Below are 16,255 nucleotides of genomic sequence, written 5' to 3'. Positions count from 1 at the left end.
CTTAAATTATCTCCTATTGATCTCTTTTCCAAATCAGTTTTTTTCCTATGAGGTATTTAACATTTTCTTATATTTTTTTCATTATTTCATTAGTTTTCATTTGGTCAGTTCTAATTTATTAAGTAATTATTTTCTTCAGTAATGTTTTGTACTTTTTTAAAAAAAGTTAATTGTCTTTTCATGACTTTTTTGAATATCTCTCATTTCTTTTTGCATTTTTCCTTTCATTTGGTTCTTAAAGTTATTTTCTTGCCTTTAACTCTTTTATAAATTTTTCATGGGCTTGTATTTAATCTTCATTTTTCTTTGAGGTTTTGCTTATGGGTGTATTCAAGTCATTGTCTTATGTATGTGTATCTTGAGCTTCCCTGTCATCATGTTTTTATGGTGCCAATTTTAAATATATTTTATTCTTCAGGATAAGAATTGCATTTCCACTTGTTTACAGTGCTGGTAAAATGCAATGTTGTTCACTTTTCTCCCTCTGCACACATTCAAGCATTCAGAATGCCCAGATTTACACAGTAGCTTAAATGTTACTTTTAAATCTCTATTGCTTTGGCTACAAAGTTGAGTCCTTCAATTTTTGGAATACTGTGTAGAATGCTCTTTCTTCTGGTGTGTTTAGTTGACCTCTTCCATGGTGGGTCCAGAAGAAGAACCTCCATATAGGACTGCTCTACCCCGCCCCCCCGTCGGAAACCCACCAGTCATTCCTCCTGGCATGCTCCCTACACTCTGGTACAATTTAGTAATGATGGGGTTGCAGAACTCCAATTCTTTCTGTTGATGCTCAAATTCTTCCTTATCAGCAGTTTGGTTCTTATCCAGCCAGTTGATTATTTCGTTACATTTGTCAAGGATCTTCTCTTTGTCTTCATCACCAGTTTTGTCTTGCAGTTTTTCATCCTCTACAGTAGCTTCCATGTTGAAAGCATACGATTCAAGAGAATTCTTAGAAGACACCTTGTCTCTCTGCTTCTCATCCTCTGTCTTGTACTTCTCAGTCTCCTGTACCATATGTTCAATGTCTTCTTTGCTTAGACACCCTTTATCATTGGTGGTGATGATCTTGTTTTCCTTGCCTGCACTCTTATCCACAGCAGAAACATTGAGGATGTCATTTGCATCAATGTCAAATGTTACTTCAATCTGAGAAACACCCGTGGGTTCTGGGAGGTTCCCTGCAAGATCAAATTTACCAAGCGGGTTGTTATTCTTTGTCATAGCTCTCTCACCTTCAAAAGTCGGAATAAGTACACTAGGCTGGATGGTCAAATAGATGATAAAGGTTTGTGTCTGCTTGGTGGGGATGCTGGTATTATGTTTGATCAGAGTGATCATAACTCCACCAGCAGTTTTAATTCCAAGGGAAAGAGGAGTGACATACAAAAACAGCAAGTCCTATACATTCTCAGATTTATCTACAAATAAAATGGCAAGTCTGGATAGCTGCACCATAAGCAATAGCCTCATCAGGATTGATACTCTTGTTAAGCTCCTTGACATTGAAGAAGTCTTGCAGAAGCTTCTGGATTTGGGGGATTCAAGTGGAACACCCACCAGGATGATGTCATGAATCTGTTATTTATGTAGTTTGGCATCGCTTAAGGCCTTTTCCACAAGACCCAGTGTGCCACAAAAGAGATCAGCATTCAGCTCTTCAAAATGAGCCCAGGTGACTGATATATAGAATTTGATACCTTCATAAAGGGAGTCAATATCAAAACTGTCCTGGGTACTGGAAGAGAGGGTTGTAAGTGCAAGCAAGGGATGATTTTTGTTGTTTTCTTTTTGGAGTTCAGTTTGCCAGGCTCAGGCTAAATTGTAAACATCTGAAGGATTAATCTCCTTTGAACCCTGATAATTCATGGCTGAGAATGGAGACATTGAAAGTGCCACCTCCAAGGTCAAAGATCAATACATTTCTCTCAGCACCAAATTTTTTGTCCAAGTCATAAGCAATAGCAGCAGCAGTTGGTTCTTTGATGATTTGGAGCACATTGAGACCATCAGTGGTTCGAGCATCTTTGATGGCCTGATGTTGGACATCATTGAAATAGGCTGGTACTGTGACCACAACATTTGTGACAGTCTTCCCAAGTTGAGTTTCAGAAATTTCTTTCATCTTGGTCAATACCATAGAAGATACTTCCTCTGGATAGAAATTTTTGGTCTCCCCTTTTTACTCTACTTGGACCTTAGGCCTGCCTGTGTCATTCGTCACCATAAAAAGGCAATACTTCATGTCTGATTGTACAACTGCATCATCAAATCTATGACCAATCAGACATTTGGCATCAAAAACTGTGATGGCAGGGTTCATTGCAGCTTATTTCTTTTCAGCAACACCAATTAAATGTTCTGTGTTAGTGAAGTTGACAAAGCTTGGTATGGTCCTGTTTCCTTGGTCATTAGCAATGATCTCCACCTTCCCATTTCAGAAGACTCTCACACAGGAGTAAGAGGTGCCAAGATCAATGTCCACTGTGTGTTCCTCCAACAAGGTTGCTGCGGAGTCTGGGTTGTAGCTGACCACTGAGGAGAAAGAATGGCTGCTGTTCCACTGAGTAGACCTTGTTTGCTTATTCTTCCAGTCAAGATCTTGTCTTTGAACTTTATATCAGTTTCAGACTCTGTTCACTTCAGAGGATGAGGGGTGGGACTCCTGACCTGAGCTTCTATCTTTTCATGTCCTTTTGCTGCTTTCACAACTGAGTCTTGGGACCTGCAACATTTCAGGGTTCCCAAACTGGTGAGATCTAAAGGGATATTTGGTCACTGCCCTTCTGCTATAAGTTCTGCATGTTCCAAATCCAGTTCTAGATTTGTTGGATAGTGTGTGGTTGAGTCGAAGCAGATTACAATTGGACTCAGTCAGTGTTAGCCTTCTGCAAAGTTATTATAGGTTAAGAGCATCTGAACTGTTGGATCACCTTTAGTCTTGTTCTCTGGCCCTTGTTATTCCATTGCAGGCTAAAGGAGAGATAAAGGTAAGAACTGAGTCCTCCCTGCATTCTTGGGCTCATTCACAGAGCTAAGATTTTTGGAATTTTTTTCCTTATTCTGTACACAGCTAGGTTCTCTTACAACTGCTCCTATCCACACTCATAACATACTCACAAAGCAGTCAGCTGGCACCTGCTTCTGCTCCCAGCACATTTTCAGGGGTTCCCTATGATCTCTTTCTGCCCTTGTATTTCTTGCTCTGGTGCTCATTCTCAGCCTCAATCCAGTACCCTCAGACCTTTCTGTATATTTTCCAAAGCTGCCCTAGGCTAGAAAAATAATTCACTGTAATTTTTTCTTGACTTTCTTGTTCAGAGTTCAGTATGGAATAGGTTGTTGTAGAGGAGGTATTACAGTGCCTGTGGAAGAGGCCTAGCAGTTGCTGTAGAGGAGGTGTGTTAAGGTAGTTGGACAAAATAGCTGCTTCTCACTCCCAATCTTGACACTACCTATTCCTGAGGTATGCATTGAATAAAGTAAAGGACTGTGGAAGGAGCAGGAGATGCATTGAGTATAAAATGGATGTGGATGATAGAATGTTGTGTATGGAGAATAGATAGCAAGCCGATTTGATTAAGACAGAGAGTATGTGAAGAGTATTCATATGAAATTAGTCTTCAAAGAGGTGGGAGTCAGATTGTTGTGGACTCACTCATGAGAAAGACCTTTTGATTGCCTGCACAGGGCTCTGAGTAGCCGTTTGTTAAGAACCCCCAAATTACTCAGATCTGAGGATGAATATTTTGCCTTTCATCCTAGGCAATGGGAAGCCATTAAAACGTCAACAAATTTCAGTATCAGTCTTCCAGCAAAGTGAACCAGTTGTCATAAATTAAGTTAAAGAATATAATTTTGTTAGTGTGTGCTGATCTTTTTTTTGTTTAATATTAGTTTTGTTAATAAAATTAAGCTGCCATCCTGTATCTGATTCATATTGAATATTAAGAAGCCTTTAAAAATATACTCCCCTTTTGGGGAAAGTCTTAGATGTGAGCTATAAATAAAATTATCTCCAGGGGTGCCAAGGTAAGGGACTTGATGAAGTAATGAGTAAGAGAAAAGGTAGCTTAAACCTTCTCCTTAGAGACAAGTTTGTCCAGCAATTGAATCTGATTCAAACTTCATGTCTAACTACCTAGAATATGGAACCCTTAGGAGAGAAACCTACGAATGTAATATCTCCTCTCCAAGCAGTGACCCTGCTGTGCCCTACTCATCACATGATTTAGTATGGATACACCTATACGTGTGTGTATATGTGTCCAGTGTGGGTAGTGTAAATACTTTCCAGTTTATCAGAATTCCTTCTAAAATGTGACACCCAAAACTTAATACTCAAGATATGGTCTGACAAGGGAAGAGTGTAGTTTTACTAAAGTCATCTTTTTAGTCCTACAGATCATAGTGTATTTCTCATTATCACCAAGGTTGTCATTGATTTTTGGTTGCCATATTGCAATGCTGAATGATACTAAATTCATTGCCCATTTATACCCTCAGGCTTTTCATTTTCCATAAACATTCTTATACAGTTATCCCTTCCACATCACAACTTTCCCCATCATAGTTTCAATATGTTTCCAATTGGCATAAGAAATTAAATGAGAGTTTCACAGAAGCCACAGATAACACATGAAAGCCAGCAGAGAATACAGAGCCTATAACTATATACTCAATGCAACTTTTATACTGAGGTACAGTAAATACTCCATAAAAGAAATAAAATATTCAGACTCTTCTCTGGTACAGAGGGAAGGTCAAAAATTTTACATGGGCATAATGCCCCTAATCTCCTCAATGTAGAAAAGATAACTGTACTAGCAATGTCCTTCAAACAGGTGATGGTGCTATTCACTGGATCTGTGACAAACTGGATAAAACATTGTAAGAAACCCAGCAGAGATTCTATACCATGCCCACAGGGGTCTTCATGAATAACCCATTGAAGGGAAGAAAAGGACTTCGAGTAACCGGGAGTAGAATTACTCCTTTGTACCTCACTTTCCCCTGCACTTTTTTTTTTGCTTCTTGGAAGGGGAAGGCAGGGCAATTGGGCTTAAGTGACTTGCCCAAGGTCACACAGCTAGTAAGTGTTAAGTGTCTGACGTCATATTAGAACTCAGGTCCACCTGACTCCAGGGTCGATGCTCTATTCACTGTGTCACCTGCCCACCCCTTCCCTGAACTTTTTATGTATCTATAGGGTAGTGTGTCACATATATTTGAGGGACATATTTTGTTCAAATTGTTCTTTCTATGCCACCTTAGTAAAACAAAATGACTTCTTTCTAAAAGATAATTAAATTAATTAACTTGCTGACTGATTGATATTGACTAATAGTCATGAAAGAAAGCAGATTAGTGGGAATCCCTGAGATATGGTATTAGGAGCAATCCCCTCCTCTCTCCCACCATCCTTAAACCCTCAAAGTTGAAACTAGAACCCTGAAAGGAAATAGTCATTCTGCAGGACTCCTACCTGCTTGTAAGATTAAGGGTTGAAAGAGCAGCTCCAGCACATGTTATTCATGTTATATATTAAAAGCCAGGTCCTTTGATTTTAAATCCAGTATTCTTTCTTCTGTATTATCGTGTTACAAGTGAACTTTGTGACTCCTATTTTATCAAAACTCATTTACTCCTTAATTTTTATGGAAATAGAAACTAAGACCCAGAAAGAAATAATTTGTTCAAGCACATAGAGCCAACTAGTCAGTCACTGAGAAAGCATTTATTAAGTGCCTATTATGTGCCAGGCCTGGCACAAAAAAAGGGATAAAAGACAATCCCTCCTCTCACAGAGCTCACAGTCTGATGGGAGAGCCAACATCAAAACAAACAATGTATAGGATAAATTTGTTATTTTTCTTCAATTGTGTCTGGCTCTTCATGATGACATCTTGGCTAAGATACTAGAGTGGTTTTCCGCTTCCTTCTCTAGCTCATTTTACAGATGAGGAACTGAGGCAAAAAGGGTTAAATGACTTGCCCAGGGTCATACAGCTAAGAAGTGTTTGAGGACAGATTGAACTCAGGAAAATGAGTTCCAGATTGCAAGCCCAGTGCTCTATCCACTGTGCCACCTAGCTGCCTCTACAGGATAAATTAGAAATAATGAATAGAGGGAAGGTTTTAGAACCAAATCCATGTATAGGATGCAGTTCTGTCATTTCATGTAAGTGATCTTCTACATCCTTTTACTATACCCCCACAGTATCCTAAAGCATGGAATGATTCTTAATCACACCTATAGCAGGGTTTTTTTTTTCTTGCTTTGCAAGTAAGGGCTGCATAGATGCCTTTGCTGCTCAGTGGCAACATTCAGGAAGGCAGCTGGAAGTCTATTTTGGAACACCATCCTAGAATTCTCTTCTGTCATCACTTGCCACCTTTGCTATACCTGGTACTTTGACGTTTATATTTTTAAGCACTTTAGGCTAAATTAGTGTTCTTCTCAGGTGCAGAATCCTACCCTGTGGAACACCTGCAGAAGCAACAATAAGACATAAACAAAAATTCCAAGTATTACATAAGACACATTGAAAAAGAAACAAAAACTGAATCTAAAACAGTCTCAACAAACAATACTTAAGAATGAAAAGTCCCTTATTCACAGTCTTGAAAGATGGCAAAGGATCTCTTAACAGGATTCTAACAGCATCTTTTAAAAATATTTTTAATTTTTTTTATTTTTGTGTCATCTACATTTCTCATTGTATCCCTTCCCTTCACTCCTCCCCAAAGAGTCATTTCTAATAATAATGAAAACAACAAAAAAAAATAGAGTTCAGTTAAACCAACATATCAAAAGAATTTGATCTTATATGTGTTGTTTTATATCTCTACAATGAATAAGGATGGAGGGGGAAAGGTTTTTTTTTTCTTATGACACTTCTTTAGAACCAAGTTGACCTTTATACTTTTACAGTATTCACTTTCAATTGCCTTTGTTTTTCTTGGTTTTTTTCTTTCCATTGAAATTGTAATCATTGTGTATACTGTTTTCCTGTTTCTGTTTATTTCACATTGGTTCATATAAAAATCCTCATGCTACTCTGCATTCATCTTATTCATCATTTTCCACAGCATAGTAATATCCCGTTTCTTTCATGTGCCACAAATTGTTTAGCCATTTCCCAGTGGAGAGACATCTATTTTGTTTCCAGTTCTTTGTTAACACGTACATACACACATACATATACTGCCATTAATGTTTTGGCATATTTATATTTGGCACAAATATATCTAGTGTTTCTGAGAAATTTGTTTTTTTGTATCTCTTTGGGGTATATGTCTAACTGTGGAATCTCTAGGTTAATGGTTATGGGCATTTCAGAAATTCTCTTTGCATAGTTATATATTGCTTTCCACAATGATTGAGTCAACTATGGCTCCAACAATAATGTATTAGTATACCTAACCATTCACAGCACCTCCAACGTAGTCTAGAAGTATCTTTTGTCATTCTTGATGACATTCTTTGGGCAAGGTGAAATCATAGAGTTGTTTTGATTCCAGTTTCTCATATTATTAGTAATTGGGGCACCCCAATTTCATATGATCATTAATCGTTTGTAATTCATTGCCTATAAACATAGGACATCAGAACCTCATCAGATGTATTTGATGGCAAAGATTGTTCCTTAGTTGACTATTTTCCTTTTTGCCCTGGATGGATTAAATTTGTTTATGGAAAAACTTTTCGATTTTATGCAAATGAAATCATCTAATTGACATTTTGTAATCACTCCTATGCCTTTTGGTTAACGATTCACAATACCAACATAACCACACCCATTTTCCTTCATTATCACTCATAGCTATGAAAGGAAATCAAGCTATTCTTTTTTAAAATATTTTAACAATGTGATCTATAATATTCAGGTCATATATTCATTTTCAGTTGATTGTGGTATGTTATTTTATTTATTTAAATGAATATATTATTATATATTCATATGTTATATTACATAGAAAGGGATAATAGCATACATTTACATATATACATGCATACAGAAATTTTATATGTGTAAATGTATGCATATGTATATGTGCATGTTAAATATAATATACATATTCTCTTGTTATTCTAAACCTTTCTTCCTCCAAATGAATTTGTTATTTTTGTCTAGTTCTATAATGTATCTCTTGAATTAGAATAGTATTCAATCTATAAATCTATAAATTAATTTCAACATTGTCACTGTTATTTTATGCACAACAGTTCATGCAGCCCAGCCATGAGTAGTGAATATCTTTCCAGTTGTTTATATTGTTCTTTGTTTCTTTAAGCAGAATTTTGTAATTTTGTTTATTCAGATTTCGGATGTCCTTTAACACATTGACTTTCAGATATTTTATGCATTTTTATTTACTTTGAGTGGGACTAACATTTTTATTGTTACCTCCTGAATTTTGTTATTGCCATAAAGCATGTTGTTAATTTTGCTGGATGAGGGGAGGGGAAGGTTGCAGCTTACAACTTCAGTGAAACTCTCAGATTCTCATTTGGTTTGTTTGCTGATCCTGTACAATATTCTAAATGAATCATCATATTGTTAGCAACACAAGACAGTAAAAAGGGCACTAACTTTGGAGTCAGTTCCTTAAATCACTGAGTGGGCATTGCCTCAGTCAAATTGAGACCTATTACAGACCTTAGTTTAAAAAGACAAAGTCTCCCAACTGAATCTGAGGTCATCTCCAGTTGTCCTGATTTATATCATGCCACTGTATCCTAATGGCTCCAGGGGAGAAAGTGAGGCTGGTGACTTTGCATAGACCTCCTTCACTTAAAATCAATTCACTTGTAAACCAAGGCATCACCTTCCCGATGCCATGGTCCTCTTCAAGAATGAATGACAAACAACAACACCAACATTAAATCCGATATGCATACCTGACAATTTTTTTTCTTTGGTTCTGTAGAGTTTGCAATACACTTTCCTCATAAGAATTGCATGAGGTAGATACTATAAACGTTGCTATTTCCATTTTACAGATGTGGAAACTGAGATCCAAAAAGATAAAGTAGGTTAGACGATCAGAGGACTCACAGCTATATTTCGACTTTAAAGTTCATCTGGCCCAACCTTCTCATTTTCTCCTCTCAGGAAGAAACAGAGGTTTAAAAAGTATGTAACTTGAATTGAGTTACCCAAGTCTTCACAGGTAGGAAACAGAAGGCAGGATTCAAGCCTAAGTATTCTAACTCCAAATTCAGTACTCTTTCTACCTCTCTATTTTAGGTATGAGGGCCATCATGAGCAAAGGATTAAAAGAGGTAATAGCTGAGAAATCATTTAGAAAGAAGCAGAGTACTCTATGAATGGAAACAATTATTGCTAAGATTACATTCAAAGGCTATGGTGAAAGGTTTCAGTCAGGAAAAGACAAGGAAATTTCATATACCCCTCCTTATTTTTTTTCTTCTCAGAGGTATATGAACTTGATAATTTTCTTTTCTCCTCTATACTCAAAGGAAAAATAAACCAACTGCAGTAGAGCACACAGGAGATCATTAGTAAGATGATGAAGACAGACTTTAGGTCACTACAGAACATCCTTTCTTGTAGAAAATTAATTTGGCCTACTTTGTTGCCAAGAGATGTTTGGAAGAGAGCCAAAAGACTTCTGGCAATAAGTCAACAGGAAATAAAATAAACACAAATTACAGATTCTTGTCAGAAAGTTAGTATCCTGATGTCTTGGTTTTTCAAAGACAAACCTGCTTCTTTAAGACAGTCTTGGGAACTTTGGCTCAAGATAGAGAAGGAGGTGGGAGGTCAACACTGAGATACAAGATGCTAGAAATAGCCAACTAAAGATGTTTGTGACAATATGAAAGAAGAGGTAGAGAATCACAGTTCTGAAAGGCTTTAGTGAAATGAACAATATCTCATTGCTATATTGGGAAAATGGGCTTTGCAGACTATTTAAAATGGTTCAAGCTCACACTTGAACCCAGGTCTTCTGGTTTCATGGGTAGTACTCTTTTCACTGTGTTCTAGTTGTATCTTAAATTCTCAGTTAGTTCTACCTCTATTTTCCCACTTCAAAAACAGGTGCCCTACTACCTGATGGGTAGCATCATGAAGTGTGTGTATAAGGGGCTGAGGCGGGCAGGGAGGGAGAGTAGCCTTATAGTTACTTAATGCTTAATAACTATGCATCCTTGAGCAATTCAGTTCAATTGGGAAAACGTTTATTAAACCACCTGACATTACATGTTCTATGATAGGTGCTGGTGATACAAAGACAAAATTTAAAAAGACCCTGCCCTCAAGGAACTTACTTTGTTCAGTGACAAGACCACATGTACATAGATAAGTAAATAGCAACAATTAGGGAGTGGATGAGAGAGAGAGAGTGTAGGGCGGATGGAAGAAAGGGAATGGAGGAGGGGGCCAAGGAGGCTGTAGAGAGGAAGTAAATTGTCTAAAATCATTTATAACTAGTAAAAGACTAGGGACAAAGACTAAGGTTTACTGACTCACAGCCAGTATTCTTTTTACTCCCACAGTAGGTCCAAGTTAAGCCCCAACCTCTGATCCAGGTCCAATCGTTCATGCTGAGAGACTAATCCCACTCATGTAAGTCACACCAGGTGAGTGTTAGAGAGAATACAGTGTAGGCATTTAATAGACCTGGTAGAGCAAAGAAGTGGGAGGAAAGGAGGGAGGAAGGGAGGGAGGAAGGGAGGGAAAGGGGACAGAACAGTCTGTGAGGCACCAAAGGTTAGCTGTTTGGCGGAATTGACTCATTCTATTCTAGTCAACCTTGAAGTTGGCTTGATTGCTCTGTTGAGCTGTTAGGAGAGTTATTTAGTCAGATGCATTATGCCCTGAGTGGGCTGAGCGCATACAATTTATGCCAGTTGCGCTTTAATGCATATTTAATAAAGCCACAGACATTTATATACCAAATCAGTGGTGTCAAATGAGTTTGCTTTGGGAGGCTTGAGGTATCTCATGGCACTGCTGACACTCCTAGGGAGAGATTTAAATTATAAGACGTTTCATCAGAGAGGAGAGGTCTTTTAATATGCTACAGTTACTATTCTGTGTAGCTTGATAGCACAGAACTAATCAGAGAGGGTAGAAAAGCCTGAGACATAGGGAAAAGGACTCTATAGGCAAAGTTACATTGAAGATTTTACCCTGTTACTAGGTATGATGGGAATTTTGCTCATTAGAGCAAAACATGGCCACAAAGAGACAACGTACAGTAGTGGAGAGTGAGCCCATGACCTGGAATAAAAAGTTATGACTGGGACACTTTCTGGTTGTGTGACCTTGGGGAAGCCATTGAAGCTTTTTTCCCACCATCCTTAAAAAGAAATGTTCTCACCTCTAATTGTCAAATGAGGAAACTGTAGCCCAGAGAGGAACAGCATTTTGCTCAGTCACACAGCTAGTACACAGTAGATCTTAGATTTGTATTTAGGACTTCTGACTAACTCCATTGTTCTCTCCACCAGACCATAGCATCCCCAACCACTCACAATGATTTAGCCCTTTAAAGTTTGCCAAATAGTTTTCTAACAACAACCTTAAGAGTAAGGAGAGAAGGGAATGTTCTCATCTGTTAGGGCCATGAGTGTGAGAGACACTGCAGCAGTCACAAGATGTCAGAGGGAGTGCACGTGACCTCTGAGGAGCAGGGGCTTGGAGATATGGAGGCCGACTCTGCCGGGCTGTAAAGGCCGATATGGCATTGAGCGCAGGGTCGTGGGGGCTGACTCTGCTGGGTTGGGAAAGGCCGAGGTGGCACTGAGCGTGCCCCATAAACATGGACTCCTCTTAACACATACTCCTTTGCCCTGCACTCGGGAGAGTGCACGATTGGCTCCCACATGACAGGTGACAAGGGGGCAGCCGAGGGGGTACACGTGGCTTTCTGAGGGATGTTGTTGGGACAGCTTTGCCTGGGGGTTAAACCACCAGGGACAAGGGAGTTTTGGGTGCAGTGATGCAAGAGTGATACTCTGCGTGGCAGTGCGTAAAGGACTTCCTGGAAGGACTTTGCTCCTTGGTCTCTTACAATGTACTTGGTAAAGAACATGATTGGCCCCGCAAGGCGTGCCCCCGCAAGGCTTATAAATTGGGGAGATAGAGGAAGTGAGTTAGTTCCTGCTTAGTTCCTACTTAATTCCTACTTAGTTCCTGCTTAGTTCAGTTAGTTCCAGTTCCGCCTGGAAGTGAGTTAGTTCCTGTGCCTGTTCCTGTGCTTGCTTGAGGTGCTGCTAAGATGTAACGGAATAAACAGCTTCGCATCATACTTTCCGTGCCCTGGGTGTTCTGTGGGGGTAAGTTCTTCTTGGAGACAAGAAGCCGGAGACGTCCGAAGACCTTGTATAAGGTAAGATAAGGCTGGAGTTGGGACCGGGACCCCAACACTCATCATTTTGCCAAACAAGAATACTGGACTCAGAGGGATTTTAACTAACCTTCCCAAGGTCAAACAGATAGTAAGTATCAGGTCATTGACTCAAACCCTGGTGGCTATGGAGTGTAAAAGCCAACAACATTCTTACCACTGTACCAGACTGCCTAAATCTGAGGTCCAAACTCTTGAGTAAACTGACTTTGGATTAAAAAAACAAAAATAAAATCCAATGAAAACCTTTTCCAATTATGCTTTATCGATCTATTGAATATAATTACAATTTTCTTTTCTTATAAGATCTATTACATCAAAATGCTGGTTGTGTTATTTTTTCGTGTGTGTGTGTGTGTGTACTCATGTGTGGAAGGGGTGTTTTTTTGTTCCCGGACCCTGAGTTCCAATGCTCACACAGCTGACATTCTGCTCATTTCAGGCCCCATATTTAAAATCAGAGATCTTGCTCCTATAAGGCAATAGAGAGTGGCTTTCCAACAAAAATTTCATTTCTAAGCTGTTTTCAAAGGTGGTCCAATCAGCATTTACAGAGGTTTCGCCTGTGTCTGGGACTAACTTAATATAAAGAAAATCTCAAGGTAATCTTTACCAGTGCAAGAGGACTGTTACCTTAGCATGCCCTGACTTACATACAATGAAAGATGATTGTTAAAATTTCACATAAACATTTACACCTTGGAAATCCACAAATGTTAAAAGTCAGGGCTTGATTTATTGCTTTTTTGATTGTCTAAACTTAAGAACACGATGAAAAAATGTTAACAATACAGATTAAACTTAAGAGTGTGTCATGAATACATTTTTCTAGTGATATGGTTGTGAAACATTTACTAGCATATCCCTGATTGTTACCAATATCAAAGCAACACAGGGACTCTGCTACAGATACAAACAAAAAAAGGGGGTGGGGGATGGGGAGAACATGAGGACATGACAGGATACTTTCTTCTTGAATCTGGACCACAAGAGTCCTCAGTCTGAGTCCTGACTTATTAAATGTGTTAAAGAAACCTTGGTTTCTTCATTTGTCAAATAGAGAAAATAATAGTGGCACTCACTTCCCTCATGGGAATGTTGGGAGGAAAGTGCTTGGGAAAGTTTCAAGATAATAAGGTGGCCTTAGTCTGAGCCACTAAGCCAAGGGAAAGGAGAGAAAGTTTTAACAGGAACTTGATTTTCTACAGTGAAAATCCAAGCAGGGCAAATGCAGCATCTGAGGAGATCTATAACCATATCAAAGGGCAGCATTTCAGTAAGGGCACTGTATTATATGTGAGCTGGCAAGGGCTTATAATAAAAGTACAGTAATGAGAAAGCTTTATGATAAAATTAATGTAATTAATTAGTGTTTGTAAAGGACTTCAAGATCACAGGGTGAAAGGTGCCAGATAAAGGAAAAGTAGTCTTAGAAATTACCATTATTATCATCTTAAGACACAGAATATATTATGCACTATATAAGTATATCTAAGCTTATACTCAGTTCCCAGATATAACTATGCTAATTTGTATTAATTTGCAAATCAGTTTTCTGATCAACCCTAGATACCCTTTCAGGATCTCTCCAAGGAGGAGGTGATGACTCAAGAAGTATTTTGAAACCTATCTGGTGATAGATTACCTCTTAGACACATCAGCCTCATCTCAGCCTGTGTTCAGGTGAGAGACTTAAATTACACCCTTAAAATACAAGATGCTTTCTTGAGTTCTCTTGGCAGGTTTTTGGGTGGTTGGAGGGTGTGTTTCTTTTTCTCCCTTCTCTTTTTAAACACTGCAACTTTGAATCTTTGAAAAGCCTTTTGTCTCATCACTTGTTCATCTCTCTAGGGTTCAAATGCCAACTTTCCAGTCTAGTCATAAACTGTGGTATAAGATGGCTCATTTAAAATGGGGCCTCTTTTATGTAGCAGTACGGTGGAATAGAAAGATTGTTGGACACGTAAGAACTTTGATTCCTGGAATAGTGGATAGAAGGCTGGACCTGGATCCTAGGAGACCTGAGTTCTCATCCTGAGTCCAGCCTCAGACATTTGTGAGGTGTGGGACCCTGAGAAAATCATTTAACTCCTGTTTGTCTTAGTTTCTTCAACTGTGAAATGGAGATAATGTCACCTGCCTCACAGGATTGTAGTGAGATAAAATGAGATAGGATTTGTAAAATACTTTGAAAAAATTAAAGCAGAATATAAATGCTGCATATGTGAGCATGAACAAGTTAATTAACCTCTTTGACTAAGTTAATAATCACTCACTTTTCTATAATGTTTTAAACTTTATGAAGCATATCTCTGTGAGCTGGTACTGCTGACTAAGGAATGTAAAATCCAGCAATGTAAAGAGACTGGCCTAAGGTCACACAGCAGCTGCTTAAACAAAGCCAGGGCTCAAATCTTGGTCTTTCGACTCACTTTTCAGTGTTTTTTCATTCTGCCTCACATACTTTTAAGAAGTATCTCAATAGGCTTGTTGTGAGGATCATATGAAATATTACATATGAAAAGCTTTGTAACCACAAAAAATTAAGCAATCCAAGCAATTTTATAATAAGAATGATAATAGTATTATCAATAGTAATAATATAACAGAAATAAAACTCCATTTAAAAATAAAATTGATACAGAACACAATGTGTTTGGGTACCTTTTAGTTCATCTTTTATTTGTTGTTTTTCTTTGTTTATTGCCTTATTTCTCTTTTTTACTCACTTATTAGAGGCTTATTAGAGCTGCTAAAAGTACAGTTGCTGTGCCGGCTCGGTGGCGCAGTGAGTACAGCGCCAGCCCTGGAGTCAGGAGGACCTGAGTTCAAATGTGACCTCAGATACTTAACACAAAAACTAGCTGTGTGGCTGTGGGCAAGTTGCTTAACCATAATTGCCCTCCAAAAAGCAAAAAAAAAAAAAAAAGTTCAGTTGCTGACATTGCTGTTCAAAGACACTAGAAGGATGTTGTATTATATGGAAACCAGAAAACTTGATATTAGAAAATGTTTATTATGTAAAGAAAGAAATGAATTGCCACCTAAAAGGGCTGGATCATAAGTTTATAGACCTAGAGCTACAAAGGATATTTACAGATATTTCTTATCTGTAAAATGAGGATAATTATATCTTGTACTTCACAGAGTTCTTGTGGGAATTGAATGAGATATTTTGTAAATATGAAGATATTTTGTAAATGTTAGTTATTATTATAGTGTTTTGATAACTATAGTCATTATGTATTATATGGGACCCAGATCCAATGAAGAAACCTTTTCAAAAAAGGCATCTAGATAGTCACTATAATCTAAATTGGCACTATAATGTCATATCCTCTCTGAGGCTAGAAGAGGTTAAGTGACTTGCCTAAGGTCACATACCTGGTAAGTGTCTGAGGCAGAATATAAATATAGATCATCTTCCTGACTCCAGGTCCAGCATGCTATCCACAGTGCCACCTTGCAGATTATCATTATTAATAATAAAGACTTATTTTGTACAATATTTTTGGATATATGTTCTTTAGAATAACATTTCTCAAAATGAATATTCAATTAATATCATTAAACATATTACTAAAATCTTAGGCCACTGCCTTTTTATGGCATGTTAGATTGTGGGTGCTTAAAGAACCCTAGATTTGGCCAAGGGAACATGAACTCTGACTGGTTTGACCAAGTTCTATAGATCAAATAATTCTGTTCTCCAAGGATTAGTTGAATTAAATTTAAATACACTTGTAATGAGCTTTGCCATAAGATGATGAATTTGTTGGCTATTCTAATTCTTAATTCTAGAAGCCAGGTGGAGTTGGAGTGCTATACCTGGAGTTAAGAACGACTTCAAATCTGGCCTCAGACACTT

At 38.1% G+C, this 16,255-nt stretch overlaps 1 pseudogene; it reads right to left on the bottom strand.

The window, feature by feature from the left end:
• Nucleotides 1–624: 624 nt before the first annotated feature.
• Nucleotides 625–2,476, bottom strand: LOC138173860 (heat shock cognate 71 kDa protein-like; annotated as a pseudogene).
• Between the last annotated feature and the right edge of the window lie 13,779 nt (nt 2,477–16,255).

This window comes from Petaurus breviceps, unplaced genomic scaffold (assembly GCF_028583685.1).
Source record: "Petaurus breviceps papuanus isolate PSGF00001 unplaced genomic scaffold, PetGlider_PUasm1.0 66, whole genome shotgun sequence".
Taxonomy (NCBI): Eukaryota; Metazoa; Chordata; class Mammalia; order Diprotodontia; family Petauridae; genus Petaurus; species Petaurus breviceps.
This window is presented reverse-complemented; position numbering and strand designations above follow the sequence as displayed.